General features: G+C 44.6%; 1 long non-coding RNA gene across 1 annotated transcript in view; it reads left to right on the top strand.

Moving 5' to 3' along the window:
* The window catches only part of LOC147365448 (uncharacterized), a 52,011-nt gene extending 34,135 nt beyond the window's left edge, over positions 1 to 17,876 (top strand). Inside the window, exon 3 of the long non-coding RNA XR_015133772.1 lies at positions 17,805 to 17,876. This is a non-coding gene — a long non-coding RNA (uncharacterized LOC147365448). The remainder of the gene's footprint in view (positions 1 to 17,804) is intronic.
* Positions 17,877 to 18,733: the final 857 nt, after the last annotated feature.

Here is an 18,733-nt window from a genome sequence, read left to right as displayed (position 1 = left end):
CTAGAATTACAACTCTCGGATTTCTGTAAGATTAATAAAGGAATAGATGACATTTTCTAGATTACAAACTACTAATGACTAGTTAGCACCATTTATTGAACAACTATTATGTGCTCGGTACTAGTTTGGAACTTTACATTCGCAATCTCATTTGATTCTCATTATAGTCCATAAAGAAAAGAATCTGCCTGCAATGTGGGAAACCTGGATTTAATCCCTGGATGGGGAAGATCCCCTGGAGGAGGGCATGGCAACCCACTCCAGCATTCTTGCCTGGAGAATCCCCATGGACAGAGGAGCCTGGCGGGCTACAGTCCATGGGGTCGCAAAGAGTCAGACACGACTGAAGCGACTAAGCACAACACGGCACAGCTCAAAGTCCATGAAGATGTATTTTTATTTCCACTTGATAGATGAAGAAACAGAGGCTTGGAGACATGAAATCGTATATTGAAAGCCCCATGGAATGCATATTAGCAGAGATAGGAATTTCTACCCAGATCTGGATGTTCTCAAAACCGTGTTTTTTTCCACTGTACCTGTTCTGCTGCCAATTATTGAATCAAGCAAGAGCAATCAAATATCCTCAAGGCCGAGTGGCTTTCACTTGATTTAAGCATCTAGAACAGCTCTGCTTCTGAGAGGCATCTCCTCAGTAGGTCTGAGCATCTCTGGAAATCTCCTGGCTGCCTCTCAAGCGTATTAAATGGCCAACACAAAGGCCTTCATCTTCCATACCCTAAACCTGCCCCCAACCCCGCCTTCCCCATCTTACTGGGGGCAGGGTGGGGACACTTGATCAAGACAGAAACCTGGACATGACCAGAGACTTTTCATTCCTGTGTCTAATCCATTGTTAGGTCTGGTGTGGGCCCCCCTCCCCATCCCCACCTTGCTCCCATGTTAGTTTAAACCTCTTCATCTCTTGCCCAGGTGGCTGCAGCAGCCTACTCAGTGGTCCCTGCTTCCATTCTCCTCCCATTCTTCCTCTCTATGTCAACTGTTCAAGCGACTTTCTTGAGCACAGATTCGTGTTCAATCACTCCTTGTTGCCTGGAGGATAAAGTCCAAATGCTTTAGCCTGGTAGCCAGGACCTTCACAGACAGACGCCTGCCTACTTCCTCCTTTCCAGCCTCATCTTCTACCAGATCCACTTGTCACTCCAGCATCTCACATGATACGCCCTGATGACTTCCTATCGCCTATGTGAGGCAGGAGACAAGAGCTGAGAGCCCCCAAAGCAAGAGGAGAGATGGCTGTGACAGGGAGCTGCCTTTTCCTGGCACATGGACCCTATTCATAGGGTGTTCAGAGTTGTAGGGTCCTGCTGGTTCTTTCCTCCCTTTTGGGAGAAAAAGTGACAGAAGGATCAGGCCAGAGCATGGACAGATCCCCGCCCAACATGGGCACCATGGGGAGGGGGTCAGAAGTATAAAGTAGTCCCTATCTGGCTTTCACTAACTATCTCCCTCAATAAACGACTCTACTCTAATCCCAGAAGATGGTGGCAGGCAAAAACCAAGGCCAGTCGCTTATTCTCCAGTTGAGTTGACACAAGTCTTTATGCTCTGCCAGGTGAGCTGCAGTGTAGCAGGAGCCATTTGTATTTTTTACCTTGAAATAACTCATTTTTATGGAGTGTTTCCTAAGTATTTAACCTAGCTTTCACAGAAACAGCCACATTGTCTTTTTTGCATTTGTATTTTATCAGTTCATGTTATGTTCAACTAAAGAATGTAATTACAAGAAGGAGTTCAATACGAGTGAAATATAGGGAAGAAAGTCCTATTTCTTTGAGAACTAAGTGGAATGCTTTTGGAAACACTCCATAAAGGTCAGTTGCAAAAATTTCTTTTTTGTCAAATTATGTGTGGGTGAGATAGCTGTAAAATATTAGGGAAATAAGCATAGAAATTCAGAAAGATTCTGCACTCAGGTTGCTTTTTCTAGTTTCATTTTGAGGGAGCCTGAGGTGTAAATGTTAGACATATTATGGCTACAGTTTATGGAGAAAAGAGAGGCAGAATTCTGTCAACAGGGCTATTCTTCAAAGCCTCAGAGGCTTCCATCTAAATATTGTTTTGATACATGTACATTTTACATGTTTTAAGTTAGAATAAGATGTTTAGCAGTAGTATGGGTCTGAGTATTTGAGTACCCCCCTCCACCCACTAAATTTGTATGTTGAAATTCTAGTGCCCAGTGTGATATTATTAGAAGGTGGGGGTCATGAGGGCGGAGTCCTTATGAATGGGATTAGTGTTCTCATAACAGAGACCCCAGAGAGCTCGAAGCCCCTTCTACCACGTGAGGACACAGCCAGAAGGTGCTGCATCCAGGCAGGGAGCCTTCGCGAGAACACAGCTGTGCTGACACCTTGATCTTGGACTTCCCAGCATCCACAACTGTGAGAAATTCCTTTTGTTTGTAAGCTATCCTATTTAGGGTATGTGGTCATATCAACCTGATTGGACTAAGACAGGCCGCATATATTATCTAAATGATTTTCCTGCTTTAATGGACTTTTGTGATTAACCAGTCAACTCCCAGCCCCAGCTATGTGCATTCAGTTATAGTCACCATACACAGTGCAGAGGGAGGTGACATTTTTGTTCAGGGAGCTTAGGAGTTGGGAGACCAGACGGTAGATACAGACATGCAGAGATAGAAGAGGAGAAACACAGACACGGGGATGCTGCTGCTGCTGCTGCTGAGTCGCTTCAGTCGTGTCCGACTCTGTGCGACCCCAGAGATGGCAGCCCACCAGGCTCCGCCGTCCCTGGGATTCTCCAGGCAAGAACACTGGAGTGGGTTGCCATTTCCTTCTCCAATGCAGGAAAGTGGAAAGTGAAAGTGAAGTCGCTCAGTCGTGTCTGACTCTTAGCGACCCCATGGACTGCAGCCCATCAGGCTCCTCCGTCCACGGGATTTTCCAGGCAAGAGCACTGGAGTGGGGTGCCACTGCCTTCTCCGAGACACAGGTATAGAGAGATCCATATACAGTCACCATTGTTCCACCATTCCCAGTTCACGAGGATGCTCTGTGAACTGTTTCCTGCCCCCTCCCCAGGCAAAGTCATGCACTGTTACCTGCATTCTGCTTCACTTTCCACATTGCACACTAACTCTTTTGTGTTTTGGACATCCAGAGATAAGTTTGCAGCAGCAGGAGCCCGCGTTTTGAGACCAGACAGACTTGAGTTGGAATTTCAGTTCTGTCCCTTGCTGGCTGTGTGACCTGGGGCAATACTCACAAACCCTCTGAACCTGAGCTGTGGCCTTCAACAGGAGCACATACAAACAGCCTCATAAATAAATGACAGGTGTTATAATTCTTGTTATGGGACATCCTCTTGTTTTGTACAATTCTGTTGATGCATCGTTTTTCTCTGGAGCTCCCCAAGTGCACGACAATGTCCTATTCTACTTTGTATTCTCTGCATCCCTTGATTAGAATGAGAATCCCCTGAATTTGTAGAATTAAATCATCTTGTTCCTCTTTGATGTTAATAATTTTTGAATCATCATCAGGGGCCTTAGGGTGCTTCCTTGAAAATTTCAAGGGGGATGAGGGGAAGGAGAGAGGAGTCAGAGTTGGGAGGAAGGCAGAGGGAGAAAAAGAGAAAGGCAGGACCTGGGGCGTCGGGCTGGCTCTTCCACCCTCTCATGGCCTCATTAGCGGCCGGTGACCAGGTGGAAGGATGCTGCTGAGGAAGAGGCCTGAGATGGGGGCAGGCTGATGGAGATGGAGCTGCTCTGTCAGCCAGAATGTCAGTTTCCGTCAGTCACTCTGGTCCCTCTGGCTGGGAACGAAGCTGGTGCCAGGAGCCCCAGGGGAGGCAATAACAGATGTACGGATGGGGACAGGGGAGGGAGTGATGGCATTCTCTGAGGCCTTGCTGTGACTTTGGCACGGTGCTAGTCCTTTTTACCCCATCCTCATTTCCTGCTCGTGTTGACCCCAAAGAGGAAGGCAGTAATTGTACTGCCAAGTTAAATATGAGAAGCTGAAGACTAGAGAGGCTAAGTGTACCATACCACAGTCACACAGCTGCAAAGAGGGTTTGAAACCAGATTAGCCTGAAGCTGGGTACTAGGCTTTTTTTTTTTTTTTTAGCAAGATGTCATCCAGTCTTCTGCTCTAGCAGAGCCGACCAAGAGCCAACCAAGAACACAGGATCCTGTGAAATAAATTACCTTAGGATTCTTATCATGGATTGTTACTGACTTAGGGTCAGAAGCCCAGTGCAGAGTGCCAACCCTGCCATTTCCTGGCTTTGTGACCTTGAGCAAACCATTCCACCTCCTTGAGCCTCACTTCCATCACCTGCAAAAAGGGGCAATAATATGCATCCTGACTAACAAGGGGACATGTTGGAAAGGTGGAAAATATTAATAACAGTTACGGAGTGCTTGTCCTATGTCAGGTACTGTGACAAGCCCCTAAGAGTTTTATTGCATGTAAACTTCACACAAACCTGGGATAGAGGTTACTGTTAGTGCCATCTGAAGAACGTGGAGAATGAGGCTTTGAAATGTTATATAAACTTCTCCCTGGTCACACATTTAGAGTTGGAGGCAGGCTGCCTCATAGACCATATGATGCAGAGCCTGGATGCTCACCTTCCCTAAAATGTGGGTAAAAGAGCTTTTTAGAATGTAAAAGAAGCACAGAAATCTATCACCTAGTGAGGCTACCATGGAGCAGGTCTTTTGCTTATGGCTTCATCTGCATCGTTTCACATACTCCCCAACTGCCCTGGAAAGCAAGGTCCAGCAACCGCGCCTCAGAGAGGCTGATTCATCTGCCCAAGGTCACACAGCCAAAAGTGGGATACAGATCAGGGGTGCCTGATCCCACAACTCTAGGGTTGATGCTCCCATTGTAGACAATGATGGCGGTTGACTTGGTCCTGGGGTGACGAATCCAGAACGTGGCCCCAAAGTGAAGCCGTCACCTCCTGAGTGCCTGGATGAGGTCGTGTTCTCAGTGGCTCTCTTGCGCTTCCGCCTGGAGACAGCCCTGTGGATGCTGCTGTTTTGTTTTCCTTTTAATGTTTTCACTCATGTTTCAGCTCGGCTTTTCTGTCCCGAGGCGCTTTAATCACCAGGGGCCCTGTTCCAAACGTGCCATGCATAAATAATGAAGGAAATAAAGAATGCCTGCTGCTTCCACTACCAAGCTGAGCGGGGGTGGGGGTGGGTGCAGGGGGGCAGGTGCAGTGGGGGATGCGGTATGCTGGGGAGTGGCAGGAATCTCCCAGGGTTTGCGCCCCCCCCGCCTCTGTCCTGCGGTGTGACCTCTGCCAGCCCTCGGAAGCTCTCTCTGCTTCAGTTTCCTCACTTGCCAAATGGGGAGGAAAGCGCCCCTGCAATCCTCACAAGGATGGCCGAATCAAACCGTCCTCAGGTCGTTTGGGGAGATGTGAGCAGGTGAACAAGGCAGGCGGAGGGTGTGTGGGTGTGACTGCTAACTACCCGTGCAGTTTAGGTGGGTGACCTTCCGTCTGCTTCTCTCTGTAGCCCAGCCAGGAGGCACCAGGAGCCCAGGTTTACAGTGCTCAGAGGGGAAGGCTCCAGCAGACACCCCAGATCTGGGATCACGTGTCTCCTAGGCTGGTACTTTTTACCTCCAGGATCCAACCCCGTGGGGAGCGGGTGTCCCAGGCTGCTCTTCCCCGGGGAGGAGGTTTTTCCTTTGAGCAGAAACCCAAAGCTCCTGCTTGCACAAGACATACACAAGGGCTTGTCAGCTGGAGTGGAAGGGGCCCGGTGCCTCTCTGCGCCCTGCACGTGCAAGCTAGATGTCCTTAGAGACACTCAGGATGGTCGGAGTAGCGAGCGGCTTCAGAGGGAAGCATGCTGAAGCTAGGCCCACTGTTTAAAGAGCAAGGGCCACCCAGGGCCTGGAGGTAGGGGACAGGCATGGCACAGAAGAGGCCCCGGGAGACCATCCCTGCGACAGTGGTGGACCTCGGGGTCCTGGAGGAGTCATCCAGCCATATCCCTTTGCTCTCAGGATTGCAGGCTCTGAGGCTGGTGGGATTGAATCCTATGGTCTGTCACCTCTCAACTGTGCCCTTGAGCAAGCGACCTAACCCTTCCAAACTTCACTTTCCTCATGTTGATACTCTCGTCTCATAGGCTGGTCATGAGGTTGAGTGAAGATACATAAAAGTGTGTGATGCCTGGCAAGCTGTGAGTATTCAAGAATTTCTGTTGGTTATTCATGTTTGCAAAAGTAGAGTTTGAATATCCTCCCATCTATACACTAATCCATCTGGTCATTTGTCCTTCCACCCATTGGTAAATCCATCTATCCACCTATTCTTCATTCTTTCATCCATTTATTCAATGAACTTTCATTGAGCCCTACCCACATTCTAGCTCTTATCAGTGCTGACCCCTGGAGTCCTGCGATTTAAAACAAAACCAAGCAGAATGGAAACACACAGTTTTCATGCGCTGGGAGCTCATAGTTGAGCTGCAGGGTTAGCTATGTGTGTCAGATCAGGGCCTTGTCAGGAAGAATGTGAGTCCAACTGCGAAAGGCTCAGTGGAGGAAATATTCACAGGACAGGGACCAGGTTAAAGGGCTAACAAGAGATGGTGTACTACCTGGGAAGCTGTTACCACACTCAGGGGACAGAGGACAAGAGGAAGAAATGGTTACTTGAGCTCTACCAGAGCTGTGGCACAAGCTGGAATGAAGCAAAGCTGGAATCAAGATTGCCGGGAGAAATATCAATAGCCTCAGATGCGCAGCTGACACCACCCTTATGGCAGAAAGTGAAGAAGAACTAAAGAGCTTTTTGATGAAAATGAAAGAGGAGGGTGAAAAATCTGGCTTAAAACTCAACATTCAAAAAACAAAGATCATGGCATTTGGTCCCATCATTGCATGGCAAATAGATGGGGAAACAATGAAAACAGTGACAGACTTTATTTTCTTGGTCTCCAAAATCACTGCAGATGGTGACTGAAGCCATGAAATTAAAAGATGCTTGCTCCTTGGAAGAAAAGCTATGATCAACCTAGAAAGCATATTAAAAAGCAGAGACATTATTCTGCCAACAAAGTTCTGTCTAGTCAAAGCTATGGTTTTTCCAGTAGTCATATATGGATGTGAGAGTTGGACCATAAAGAAAGCTGAGTGCTGAAGAATTGATGCTTTTGAACTGTGGCATTAGAGAAGACTCTTGAGAGACCCTTGGACTGCAAGGAGATCCAACCAGTCCATCCTAAAGGGAATCAGTCCTGAATATTCATTGGAAGGACTGATGCTGAAGCTGAAGCTCCAATACTTTGGTCACCTGATGTGAAGAGCTGATTCATTGGAAAAGACCCTGATTGAAGGCAGAGGAGAAGGGGACGACAGGGGATGAGATGGTTGGATGACATCACTGACTCAATGGACATGAGTTTGGGTAAACTCTGGAAGTTGGTGATGGACAAGGAGGACTGGCATGCTGCAGTCCATGTGGTGGCAAAGAATCGGAAACAACTGGGCGACTGAACTGAACCGAACCAGACCAGAGCTGTGACTCTAGGAGGAGCATTGCCTAAGGGTGGGATAGGTTGGGGTGCAGCTGGAAGGAAGCCAGAGATTCAACCCCCACCCAGTCTCCTCCTCACTCCATCCTTTACTGGTGCCTCCCATTTGCTAAGCCAACCAGATTAAGGGGTTGAAGGAGCCCAGCTGCGAGGAAGGTGCAGAGGTAGAGGGCGAGCAGCAGTCAGTGTGGGATCTCCACTCTGTTCTGCAAACAGCCGGGAATGATGCTTGCATCTTTCGTGGGGAGACGGTTCTGTGGCATCACAGCAGAGGACTCTAAATGCTGGTGGGAGTGTTGAGGGCTTCTTGGATGACAGGACCCTGGGGTCTAGGGATGAGTACGTGTTAGATTGCATTCCTGACCAAGAGCTGCCTGAGCATGGAGATCTGGGTGCAAAGCAGGGCAGCATGGCGTGCATATGCAAGAGGAGGGGCAGACAGAGAGGCTCCCCTGGGGCAGGGCGGTGGGGGGGCAGAGTGGGGCACAAGTGCTTACTGGTGGTCCTAGAGCAAGGAGGGGAAGGACTGGGATTGGATCCAGGTCCAAGGGCTTCTCTGGTCTTTTCCTCCCTCTAGGACTGCATTTCCCAGTTAGAGTCATTTTTGAAAAATTAATTTTTAATGACACAAGTAAGCCCTGAATATATTCTCCTTGTCAAAAATGAAAGTGCTGTGGATCCATCACTCCTGCTGCACTGCCTGCCACGTGGCTGGGGTTTGGTCTGCGACTTCCTTTGTTTAGTAGTTCTCCACCAGGGGCAACTGTGCCTTCCAGGGACATTTCTGATTGTCACAGTGGGCTTTGGTACTACCTGCATTGAGTAGGTAGAAGCCAGGGAGGCTGCCAAACACTCTGCGATGACAGGACAGCCTTATACAATGAAGACTTCTCTAGCATATCAGTAGGGCTGAGACTGAGAAATACTGGCCTAGGCTAGGAATTCTTAACTTGTTTTTTTTCACTATTGCCCCCCTAAAGAGTCTCTCTCTTTTTTCCTAAATACTAAAAAAAAAAAATACTAAACACATCTCCTCTCACCCATGATGTATTTTTATTATATCATTTATCTGCTATGTAGTCTATGCATATCTGTGCTTTATATACAAGGAGGGTAAGACTTAGCCTCCCTCAAATTGATTTTTGACCCTTGGTAATTTTGAACTCTGGTGTTGGAGAGGACTCTTGAGAGTCCCTTGGACTGCAAGGGGATCCAACCAGTCCATTCTGAAGGAGATCAGCCCTGGGATTTCTTTGGAAGGAATGATGCTAAAGCTGAAACTCCAGTACTTTGGCCACCTCATGCGAAGAGTTGACTCATTGGAAAAGACTCTGATGCTGGGAGGGATTGGGGGCAGGAGGAGAAGGGGACGACAGAGGATGAGATGGCTGGATGGCATCACTGACTCGATGGACGTGAGTCTGAGTGAACTCCGGGAGTTGGTGATGGACAGGGAGGCCTGGTGTGCTGCGATTCATGGGGTTGCAAAGAGTCAGACACGACTGAGCAACTGAGCTGAACTGAACTGAACTGAATATTGCTGTCATTGAGAATGTAGGGTGTGGGTATTTACACAGTAACCACGCTCTGTGTGTGTGTGAATTTTAATGTAAATGGTTCCATGCTACATAAAGAGTTCTGTGACATAGCTTTTCAGGTCAGAGAGAGGTTTTTTTCTTTTTCCTTTAGGTTCTACACAATATTCCGTTTTATGAAGCTGATGTTATAGACAACCATTCCCCTTCTTGAAAGTGAAAGTGAAGTTGCTTAGTCGTGTCCTTCTCTTTGCGATCCCATGGACTGTAATCTAGCAGGCTTCTCTGTCCATGGGATTTTCCAGGCAAGAGTACTGGAGTAGGTTGCTATTTCCTTCTCCAGGGGATCTTCCTGACCCAGGGATCGAACCCAGGTCTCCTGCATTGCAGGCAGACGCTTTACCCCCTGAGCCACAGACAACCATTCCCCTTCTTAATCTGTTTCCAGTTTTTTTCCCCTGAATACAAACAATATTACAATTATTTTTTAAATAAACGGTCTATTTTGAGATAATTGTAGATTGACATGCACTTGTAAGAAATGATACACACAGACCCCATATCCCTTTCAATCAGTTTCTCCGATGGGAACACCTTGCAAAATTATAGTACAGTATCAAAACCAGGATATTAATAATAATAGAGCTGAGATATAGAACAATTATAACAGTGAAATGTGTATATATATGACATTATATTATATGGTATATATAATGTTATTATATATAAATTACATACTCTTAGAACTTCTCAAATATATATATAATAAATATATTCTTCATTTACCCTAGATACTCGTCCTTGTTGGATACGTAGTTTGCGATATTTTCTCCTAGTGTGTAGCTTGTCTTTTCATTCTATTAACAGGATCTTTCACAGAGAAACATTTTTAAAAAAATTTTAATGAGATCCATCCAACTTATCAATTTTTCCTTTTATTGATTTGACTTTTCACATCAAATCTAAGAACTCTCTGCCTGGCTCTGGCCCTGTCGATTTTCTCCTATGTTTTTCTTTTTTTTTTTTTCCAGAAAGTTTTATAGTTTTACATTGAACACCGAAATTCATTTTTAAGTTAATTTTTATATAAGCAATGAGATTAAGGATGAGTTTTTTTCTCTTATGGATGTCCAATTACTTTAGCATTGTTTGTTGAAATCCAATGAAATGCTTTTGCACCTCTGTCAAAAATTGGTTGAGTGTATTTATGTGGATGTGTTCCTCGGTTCTCTATTCTCCTCTTTTGTTTCCTGAATATTTATTGGAAGGACTGATGCTGAAGATGAAACTCCAATACTTTGACCACCTGATGCGAAGGACTGACTCATTGGAAAAGACCCTGATGCTGGGAAAGATTGAGGGCAGGAGGAGAAGGGGACAACAGAGGATGAGATGGCTGGATGGCATCACCGACTCGATGGACATGGGTTTGAGTAAACCCCAGGAGATGGTGATGGTCAGGGAGGCCTGGCATGCTGCGGTTCATGGGGTCGCAGAGTTGGACACGACTGAGCGACTGAACTGAACTGAACTGAAGTGAATACCTCCATCAATACCATACAATCCTGATTACTATAGTTAAATAATAAGTCTTCAAATCAGCTAGAATGCTTTTCCCACTCTGTTTATTTACTGAGGCCTCACTGCATGGCGTTCAGGATCCTAGACCCCTGCCCAGGAATGAAACTCTGAGACGGAAGCATAGCATCACAACCACTGGGCTGCCAGGGAAGTGTAGTCTTCTTTTCAAAATTTGCATTAACTATTTCAGCTCCTTCACCTTTCCACATAAATTTTAGAATAATCTAATCTATATCCACAAAAATATTGCTTAGATTTTGATAATAATTTTTTAAAAACTTATATATTAATTTGGAAAAAATTGACCTATTAAGTCTTCTACTCTATGAACAGAGTATGCCTTTCCACTTATTTAGATCTTCAGTTTCTTTCATCAGCATTTTATAATTTTCAGTGCACAAGTCTTATACATGTTTTATTAGATTTATGCCTAAATATTTCTTTTTCCAAGTGTTTCTAACTGGCATTGTGATTTTAATTCTGGCATCCATGTGTGCATTGCTAGTATATAAAAACACAATTGATTTTTGTATGTTTATCTCATATCCTGTGACCTTGCCAAACTCATTTATACTCAATATGGTATAGGTTTGCTTTTGGGTTTTTTTGTTTGTTTTAAATTCCTTGGAAATATTTGTGTGCTTGTGTGTGCTCAGTCGTGTCCAACTCTTTGCAGCCCCATGGGTTGCACCCTGCTAGGCTCTTCTGTCCCTGGAAGAATACTGGTGTGCAGTGCTGCTTCCTACTTCAAGGGATCTTCCAATCCCGGGATCAAACTCGTGTCTCTTGTGTCTCCTGCATTGGCAGGCAGGTTCTTTACCACTAGTGTCACCTGGGAAGCCCAGGAAATGTTTACATATAAAATTATAATCACGTCATCTGCAAATACTGACAGCTTTATTTCTTACTTTCTGCCCTCATGCCTTCTTTTTATTTCCTTATCTTGCTTTATGCTGCTGCTACTGCTGCTGCTGCTAAGTCGCTTCAGTCGTGTCCGACTCTGTGCAACCCCATAGACAGCAGCCCACCAGGCTCTCCCGTCCCTGGGATTCTCCAGGCAAGAACACTGGAGTGGGTTGCCATTTCCTTCTCCAATGCATGAAAGTGAAAAGTGAAAGTGAAGTTGCTCAGTCCTGTCCAACTCTTCACGACCCCATGGACTGCAGCCTACCAGGCTCCCCCGTCCATGGAATTTTCCAGGCAAGAGTACTGGAGTGGGGTGTCATTGCCTTCTCTGTCTTGCCTTATTGCACTGTCTAAAACTTCCAGCATTGTGTTGAATAAGAAGAATGATGAGATCAGACATCTTGGCCTTGTTTTTTAATCTTACACTGGGCTTTCAACATTAATGCTAGCTTTTGATTTTGTGTAGAAGCTTTCATCAAGTTGAGGAAGTTTCCCCCATTTCTGTTTTTCTGGAAGTTCTTATCATTCATCATGAATGGATATTGAATTTTATCAAATACCTTTTTTGGATCAGTTGGTATATCCTGTGATTTTTCTTCTTTAGGCTGTTAATATAGGCTTCATTAATTGTTTTTCAAATATAGACCAGTGTGGTGTTTAATTCTTTTCATATAATGCAAATTCTATTTGCTAATATTTTGTTAAGCTTTTTGTGTCTATATTTAAAAAATTTTTGTACTGCCTTTATCTGATTTGGGTATAAGAGTAATACTAGATTCATAACATGAATTAAGAAGTTTTTCCACCTGTTCTATTTTCTGGAAGAGAGTGTGGAGAACTGATGTTAACTTTTCTTAGATGTTTGGTAAAACTCTGGTAGTCCAGGTCTGGAGATTCCATTTTGGGAAGTTCTAATATTAAATTATGAATTTAATATCTTTAATAAGTTTGAAAGTGAAAGTCATTCAGTCTTGTCCAACCCTTTGTGACCCCATTCACTATACAGTCCATGGACTTTTCCCGGCCAGAATACTGGAGTGGGGAGCCTTTTCCTTCTCCAGGGCATCTTCCCAACCCAGGAATTGAACTTAGGTCTCCCACATTGCAGGTGGGTTCTTTACCAGCTGAGCAACGAGGGAAGCTCAAGAATACTAAGGTGGGTAGCCTGTCCCTTTTCCAGTGGATTCTCCTGTCCCAGGAATTGAACTGGGGTCTCCTGCATTGCAGGTGGATTCTTTACCAACTGAGCTATCAGGGAAGCCCTTAGGGCTATTCAAATGATCTATTTAATATTTGATGAGTCAGGGGTAGTATGTGCTTTCCAAGGACTGATCCACTTTATCAGAGTGTCAATTGTGTGAAGAGTTGTCACAGTGTTCTCTTCTTATCCTTTTGATGTCTGCAGGATCTGTAGTGATATCCCTGCCTTTAGTCCTCATTTTCCCTTCCTCCCTTTGTTAGTCACGCCAGAAGTTTGTCAATTTTATTGACCTTTTCAAGGAACCAGCTCTTTCTTTCCTTGACTTTTCTCCATTTTTTTTAAAATGATTTTCAGTTTTATTTATTTCCCCTCTTTATTATTTCCTTTTCTCTGCTTACTTGGGGTTTATTTTGTTTTCTTTTTTCCTAAGTTCTTGAGGTAGGAGCTTTGATTACTGTGAGGCTTTTCTTATTTTCCATTGTAAGCACTTAGTGCTATAAATGTCTGTCTTACCCTGAATTGTGGCACAAATTTTTATATACCCTACTTCCATTTTTACTCAGCTCAATGGGCTTTTTGACACCCCTTGAGACTATCTCTTTGACTCATGAATTCTTTGGAAGTGTGTTGTTTATTTTACAAATGTTTAGAGATTTTTCTGCTGTATTTCTGCTATTGATTTCTAGGTTTACTTCACTGTGTTTGAAGAGCATACTCTGTGTAATTTCAGTTGTTTTAAATCTGTTGAGATTGGTTTTTGTGTTTGTTTGCTTTTTAATTTTTTTGAGTATTGATGGCCCAGAGTACGGTCTATCTTAGCCCATGTCCTGTGGGCACTTGAAAAGAATGTGTATTCTGCGAGTGTTGAGTAGCTGCTGCTGCTGCTAAGTCACTTCAGTTGTGTCCGACTCTGTGTGACCTCATAGATGGCAGCCACCAGGCTCCCCCATCCCTGGGATTCTCCAGGCAAGAACACTGGAGTGGATTGCCATTTCCTTCTCCAACGCATGAAAGTGAAAAGTGAAAGTGAAAGTGAAGTCGTGTCCAACTCTTAGCGACCCCATGGACTGTAACCTACCAGGCTCCTCCATCCATGGGATTTTCCAGGCAAAGTACTGGAGTGGGGTGCCATTACCTTCTCCGAGTGTTGAGTAGAGTGTTCTATAAATGTCCATTAGACCCTGTTTGTTGTTAAGCTCTTTAATATCCTTACTGGCTTTCTGTCTAATTGTTATGTCTAATAGTTTTCTCAGTTATTGAGAGAATATGTTAAAGGCTCCAGATATACATTAGAATTTGTCTTTTTGTTTCAGTTCTATCCAGTTTTACTTCATATATTTTGCAACTGTGTTTCTTTGTTGCATACACAGTTAAAACTACTATCTTCTTATTGAACTGACTTTGTAATCATTATATAATGTCCTTCTCTGTCTCTGGTAATTTTCTTTGTTCTGATATCACTTTATCTGATATTGCTATCACCACTCCTGATTAGTTTAGAAAATTCCATCTTTGTCTGGGACTCCAATGATGTAAATGTTAGATATCTGTTATAATCTCATATGTCTCCAAGGTTCCTTTAATTATATTTTCAATCTATTTTCTCTCTGTTGTTCAGATTTGGTAATTTCTACTAGTCTATTCTCAAGTTCTCTGATTCTTTCTTTTGTTCTCTAATTCTACTGCTGAACTCATTCACTGAGTTTTTGTTTTGTTTTTGTTTTTAAGTTCAGTTACCATATTTTCAGTTCTAAAATTTCCATCTGATTTTTTTTATAGATCTCTACCTCTTGCTGAGGCTCTGTATTCCTTTCCCCAGCTTTCTATATTTGAATTTCCTTCAAGCATATTCATGATTGTTTGTTGAAGCATCTTTGGGATGGCTACTTTAAGATCCTTGTTATATATCTAACATCTTTGTCATGTTAGTTTTCACATCTGTTGATGCCTTTTCTTGTTCAGTTTGAGATCTTCCTAGTTCTTGGTATGATAAGTGATTTGACTGAAACCTAGGTATTTTGAGTATTATGTTATGAGACTCTGCATCTTAGTTAAGCTTTCTGTTTTAGGTTGTTTCTTTTGAAACTCCTCTGGCAGGAGAAAGTAGGCGCTATTGTGTAGTTGCCAGATGGGGACGGAAGTCCAGATTTCCTGCCTTGTCTCTTTGATACCTGAGGTGGTGGGAACTCCTCATTACTGCTGATTGCGTGTGGGAGTTCCAGATCCCCACGCGGGACTCCACTGACACCTTCCTGGGTGGGAGAAATAGGAGTCCGTATTACTGCTCCCTATATGGCTTCTGGGACGTCATGGGGGAGTGCGGGCTCATTTCTGCCCCCTGTTTGGTTTTCTTTGACATCAGTTGGGGTTGATGGGGTGGCAGATTGGGGCACATTCTTATAGCCTTATGAGGATGTCACTCTAGGCTTCCTGATTGGTTGGTATGGGTGAGGCTGGAATGATGATTTTTCTGAAATACAGTGGTAATTGTCTAAAAGTCTTTTGTCTTTCTCAGTTGTCCCTTTCCCAGTCCACTGGCTAGAGAAAGCAAGTTTTTGTTGAGCCTTTTGTATCTATGCTTGTTGGCATTTCTTGGTTGCTGGCTTCTTCAGCTCTAAGTCAGGAATGCATGAGGCAAACAATACAAAACAAAACAAACAATGAGAAAACCCCAAACCAAAGCAAAAGAAAGCAAAAAACCCTGGGGAACTCACCATCGTGTTGTTCCTCGGATTCTGAGGTCCCTAGCCAATTTGCCTTCTCTCACCTTTCCATCTTGTAATGTTTGTCTTATGTATAACATTCAGGGTTTTTAGTTGTACTTTGCAGAAGAAATAGGGAAAGTACAATACCTTTACTCCATCTCCCTGAAAGTGAGAGTCTTCTTTTGTTCATTTATAATTGTTAACATTCCATTTTATGCAGACATATGAATTTTTTTTACAGGTAGCTGCTGAGAAGTGGAATTGCTTGGTCAGGAACTGTGTGTGTTTTAAGGTTAAAATTACCTTCTGAGATGGTGGGCTCATTCACACTCTCATTAGCTGAGTGTGCAGTTACCCCCTCCCCGTATAGTCTTGCAATATGCAGCACCCTCAAACTTTAGAAATTTTACCAACTTACATGAAAAAGTAACCTGTCATTACTTTATCCTGAAATTTCTTTTATTACTAGTGAAGGCAAATATCTTTATCATAGATGTATGACTGATTACATGGATTTTACATTTTAATAAGGGAGAGGAACAAAAGGCAAGCAAGCCAAGTAACCAGGTAATTTCAGAGTGATAAGTATTATGAAGAAAATGAAATAGAGTAGTGGACAAGAGTATTTGTGGTTTAAGAAATTTGGGCCTCTTCATAGGAAAAAGATGTGACTGTGAGAGGTGGTAATGTGGTGCTTAGCCAGGGTTGCATATGGTGTGAAGTCTCTCATAGCAAGAGCTGTCCAGAAGCTTATGGCAAGGAGGCCACATCCAGAGGGGAACTCCTGGGGGGACAGACACGAGGTTTTAGGTCTAAATGGCATCACTCAGCATCAGGGTGAGGAATCCCTGGATCAGAGACTTCGGAAGAGCAATAGGAACTTAGTTTTTGCTTTTGTTTTTTTCTGGTTGCACCATGCAGGATGCAGGATCTTAGTTCCCTGACCAGGATGAAACCAGCCCCCTGCAGTGGAAGCATGGAGCCTTAACCATTAGATCACCAGGGAAGTCCTAGTAGCCTTGGTCTTACAAACTCAAGCCCTATCTTGTCAATGACCAGTAGATACTACGTGTAGTTTTGTGGAGTATGCAAATCAATCAGGCCTTAATTGACTAAAATCTGCCTGTTGGTTTTTAAAAATTGGTAGATCTATAAAAATTTGAGTTTGGTGGGCTTTTGAGCTAACAGGTCTCAAAGAAATAACCTAGGGGTCAATATGCAGTGGCTGTCTTTGGCTGATTTAAAAAATAAAGAGTTATGGGGGTCAGAGGACTCCTTTAGATGGGGACAGTTAGGGAAAGCTTCTCTGAACAGGGGACTTTGAGCTGACACCTGAGGAATGAGAAGGAGGTAGCTGTAAGAAGATACAAAGGCCTTGGAAGTAGGAAAAAGCTTTGCCTGTGTGTTCAAGAGACAAAACAAAGCCAGAGGGGCTGGAGCTGAGTGAACAAAGATGGACCCATGATCAATGAGATGAGGTGGGAGGACAGAACAGGGGATAGGAGATGCTGGTATGCCAGGATAAGGAGTGGGCTTCTATTTTAAGTCCAGTGGAAAGCCTTTGGAGGATTTTGATTAATATTTTAAATATTCCGGTTTATATTTGGAAAAAACTCGGGCTGCCATGCGGGGGAGGAAGCGGGGACAGGGGAGCAGGGAGACTAATGAGGCTCTAGATAATAAAAGATGGCGGCTTGCATCGGGAGGTGGAGCAGAAACAGAGCGAAGAGAGCCGCTAGTCGGGGCTGGGGTGCAGTCAGAGGACTGGGGATGGGTGGGGGATGGGTGGGGGATGGGTGGGCCGGGGAGATGTGAGGCAGGGAGATGACCGAGGATGATGGGGGGGGGGGGGTGGGTCCATTTCCTGCGATGGTGTAGTCCAGGAGAGGAGCAAGTGTGGCGGAAATCAAGAATTGCCAGTGTGAGTCTCATCCTCCTTGCTGTGTGGATGCTGAGGGGCAAGATGATTTTTCACTGGGCCATTGGCTCTAGAGACGACCTGTTCTCACATATGGATTTAACTGGGGCATCTGGACTATGTGCAGAAGACTCCAGAGGACTCTGTGTAGCCAACCAAGAAAATGAGATACCAGCCATGAAACTGTTACTCGATCAAGGAGTAAAAATACATTCTGAATTAGCCTCTGCTGGCTGCATGTGAATTACAGTTCCATTTAGATGGCTTCTTAAAGGCAGGGTGGTGGGGGGCTTGGGTGGGGTAAGGGAGGGAGAAGGCCGTGTCTCACACCACACAGGGCATGCCCGCATCTGTTTCCTCCAAGGAAGCGCATCGTGTTGTTTCTGTTCTCTCTGTCTTACAGGTGGAGAGTCTGAGTCTCCAGAGGGGAAATAACTTGGCCAGTGTCTCAGAGCCTGTAAGCAGCAGCACCAGGTCAGAATCCTGCTCTTTGGTCTCCAAAGCCTCTTCCTTTATTTTGCCATCCCTGTCACGTGCACACCTTTCTATATTCCTTCATTTTCTTTAACTTGATTTAAGTTGAAATTCAACCCCTCAACTCATTTGACAGACCAGAAGATCAGTGTTGGTCATTAGGGGAGCAGCCTGCCCCTTGGTTTAAGGCAAAGACCACACATTCTTAGGCCTTGTCGCAGCTTCCGAGGGATCCCCACTCTCACTGGGTGGGCATCAGTGGTGCCCGTCAATCACCATGGAGACGTCCCTAGTCCTGGCTCCAGCAGAACTGGTAGTTCTGAGGTTTCTATGCTGCCCATGGGATTCAAGGGACTTTGTCAAGGTGGAGCACTGTCCAGATTGAGAAAGCCTCTCCTGCTCCTCTCTGGCCAATCAAATTCTGCCTGCCTGTCACTGAAGACCTAAGCAGCCTGCCTCCTGCCCTGCCTTGGCCTCTCTGTGAGTCAAGGAGCACAAAGTTGCCAACTTGTGTGAGATGCAGGAAGAGAAAAACCTCTCTTTGGGCAAAAAGCACAAGTGATTATCTCCATCAATTATCCAGGAACACTTCTTTCACTTCCCTTGGGCTGGGCCCTATCCCAGGTTATGGTGGAGCCTGTTGAAACATGTCAGAGCAGCCCACACTGATAGCAAGCCAGGAGGCTTATTTTTATTTTTTAACATTTTATCTTGGACATATCAAACCCATACAGAATTAGTTGTTGTTCAGTCGCTAAGTCGTGTCCAACTCTTTGCTTCCCTGTCATTCACTTTCTCCCTGTTTGCTCAAATTCATGTCCATTGAGTCAGTGATGCCATCCAGCCATCTCATCCTCT

Source organism: Bos grunniens, chromosome 10, assembly GCF_055505025.1.
Source record: "Bos grunniens cultivar Pamir isolate PY7600 chromosome 10, Bosgru_T2T1.0, whole genome shotgun sequence".
Classification (NCBI taxonomy): domain Eukaryota; kingdom Metazoa; phylum Chordata; class Mammalia; order Artiodactyla; family Bovidae; genus Bos; species Bos grunniens.
This window is presented reverse-complemented; position numbering and strand designations above follow the sequence as displayed.